Source organism: Bactrocera latifrons, unplaced genomic scaffold (genome assembly GCF_001853355.1).
Source record: "Bactrocera latifrons isolate USDA-ARS-PBARC rearing strain unplaced genomic scaffold, ASM185335v1 scaffold_8, whole genome shotgun sequence".
NCBI lineage: Eukaryota > Metazoa > Arthropoda > Insecta > Diptera > Tephritidae > Bactrocera > Bactrocera latifrons.
Window position 1 is genome coordinate 3,351,647 of NW_017537489.1, and position 2,684 is coordinate 3,354,330.

The following is a 2,684-nucleotide window of genomic DNA, read 5'->3' on the forward strand; positions in this document are numbered from 1 at the left end:
AGAAAAATACTTTAAGCATTAGAAAATTTTTCAAAATTACTAGTAGGAATTTTCTTAAACTTTGGAGATTAAAAAAAATATTTCAAAACAAAAGGATTGCCGAATATATATTTTTTCAAAATTCGGCAATCATTTTGTTTTGAAATATTTTTTTTTTATATTTGGAAATAAAATTTAAATATGACTCTTAGATTTCGAGAAAGAAACCGTTAGCAAAATTGGAGGTTATGTTTGTATGTATATATAAATAACGAACAATTTAAAAATTACAGTTTTCATACAGAAAAAATATTTTCAATAAATATAAAATTTAAAACTAATAAAATTGTAAAAACATATTTATTAATTATTTATAAAGTTTTACCGGTAAGCTTGTATGCCAAAAAATTTTTTTAAATTAATTTATGTATAAAGTCAGTATAAAAATGCTTCGTTTTTCTTAAAAAAAATTAAATTTCTTAAAAATTTAAATAGTATTTAAACTTCTGAATAAAAAAAATTTTACATATTATAATAACTCCATATTTTTAGTAAAAATTTCAAGTTCAAACTCTTTTTCAACATACAAGACACATAAGCGGCTTAATGAAAAGTATGCATTAAAAAAATTAATTTAAAGTTCTTAGACTAGATTTTATTCCTTGAAATTTGTACAAATATTTTTTTTCCAACGAGAAAATTACTACATTAGTTTTTTATTCTAAAATAATTTTGATTTTTATATTTTTACACATAAAAAAATATATTTTTTCATAATTACTCACCTTTAAAAACAATACTTCATATAAAACAATTTTCACTAAAATTTCCGTTTGAGAAAAGTTCTAAATTGTAGCTGCAGTATTGTGCCGCGATTATTTTTGTATTTCATTAACGTGAGGCCTTTGAGCACTTAACACTATATAATGTTCTTGCAACTACAACATATAAAGGATGATCGCAAATTATTTGAAAGCAATATATTTTTCAACACTTTTCAACAACATTCAAATTTTTCGAATTCGAAATTTTAACTGTCCATAATAGTTATCGGGCTTAACCTATATTAGCCTCTTAATATTTTCATAAACTTCACTTTGATATCCTTCTAATAAGGTATATTTCAATTTGTATCACACTCTCACTGTTTTGCGCTTTTTTTTACGATTGATCGCGTCGATGGACTGCTGAACTGCAATTGAACGGTTTCCTGTAAACCCACTAGCTTTATATTTGCCTCGCGCTGAGAGTACGATATTCACTCATACTGCAACAACAAACGCCACTATTTACCGCGCTCATTCGTATATCGATCAGTTACAACAACTGTGATCGATATTATCAATTGTTGTTGCTGGCGCGTACAAGCCACGAAAGGCTTAAGTGCCGGCCGCTCAATTTTTTCATACCAACTAACAAGCCAGGCGCAGTCGTAAGTTTAAACGAGCCCGAAGCTGCAGCCAACGGAGCCGGGCTCAATACGGTAAGTGGTTTTGTTTGTTTGTATTGAAGCGTTTCTTGGGGCTGCTGTGAAGCTTTGTTAGTGGTAGTAAATAGAGAAATAATAAACAATTATAAATTAAATGTCTTTTATGTTTGTTTTACTTGTTGTTGCTTAATGTGTAAGTTTTCGTAGATTTGTTGTCGTACGAGTACTTCATATAAAACTACGCTAGAACTAGGAAGGGTACTGGAAATAATAAAAATATTGCATACATACATATATACGATGGTGGTCTAATTAAAATTTAGCCACGTAAAGAAAACCAAAAATCTTGGGAAAATGGCGATTTATTTCTCAATTCAGTTTTCTTTTAGCTCGCTACATTTGAACCAGCGATTCTCCAATTTCTTGAATATGTCGGAAGACCGTGTGTTGTCAAAGTAGAAGAGCACTTCTGCGATTTTTAATTCGATGTGTTAAGTTTGGGGGTTACACTGGCTGACTGCTAAGCCATACATACAGGGTTTATCCGGAAAGTGATAGGACTGACTTTCTTCCGCGGCGACTGTACTTCGGAGCGTACGTGCATCGATTAGATTTAGTAGAAGGCGTTCCTAGCTAGCAAACCTAACTAAGACCAGCATCCCAACGCTTCCGCAACCGGGGTACAGGATTATTTATTAATTATTGGTTCAATAATTTTTTTTAAATCGACTCAGTTTTATTACAAACCCTGTAGACCTATTTGACGTACTAGAGCTCGGAGATCGTTTTATCCTACTCTATGTAGTCAATATATGTATATCCGGAAAGTCTTACTAATTCTTATCAGACCAATAGCCCAATCTTCATTTCCTTTGAGCAGGTTAGCCGTTAAGGTACATTGTTTCGACTGGTTGGATCTATGTTTTGTCGACGGCATGAAATCATAAAGAAACATTTTCGAATTCCGCTTAAACAGTGGCACATGCTGTGAAGTGGCCACAAGCATGCGACGTTGAAGCTCGTTAAACCATTTTTTGCGATTCTTGACCGATATATGCCAATAACTTTTGAATTTTCTAAAATCTACGGGTGCGATTTATTCCAGTTAATATAATTTAAATATTTATTTTTTTATTTATAAAATAGCAAATTAAGTATAAATAATTCTTCTTAAACCTTAATACAAAAAAAACCTTTTTATATCGGGTGATTTTTTAAGAGCTTGATAACTTTTTTAAAAAAAAAAACGCATAAAATTTGCAAAATCTCATCGGTT

The 2,684-nt window shown here is 30.7% G+C and overlaps 1 protein-coding gene across 2 annotated transcripts in view; it reads right to left on the reverse strand.

Moving 5' to 3' along the window:
• Positions 1-2,684, reverse strand: part of LOC108976696 (sodium-coupled monocarboxylate transporter 1) — an 18,486-nt gene that overhangs the window by 10,584 nt on the left and 5,218 nt on the right. Inside the window, exon 1 of one of the 2 annotated variants that reach the window (XM_018945948.1) lies at positions 765-1,154. The exons of the other annotated variant lie outside the window; for it this stretch is intronic. The gene's annotated coding sequence lies outside the window, so the exon portion shown is untranslated. Of the gene's footprint in view, positions 1-764; positions 1,155-2,684 lie in introns of those variants that run through there. 2 annotated transcript variants of the gene reach the window in all.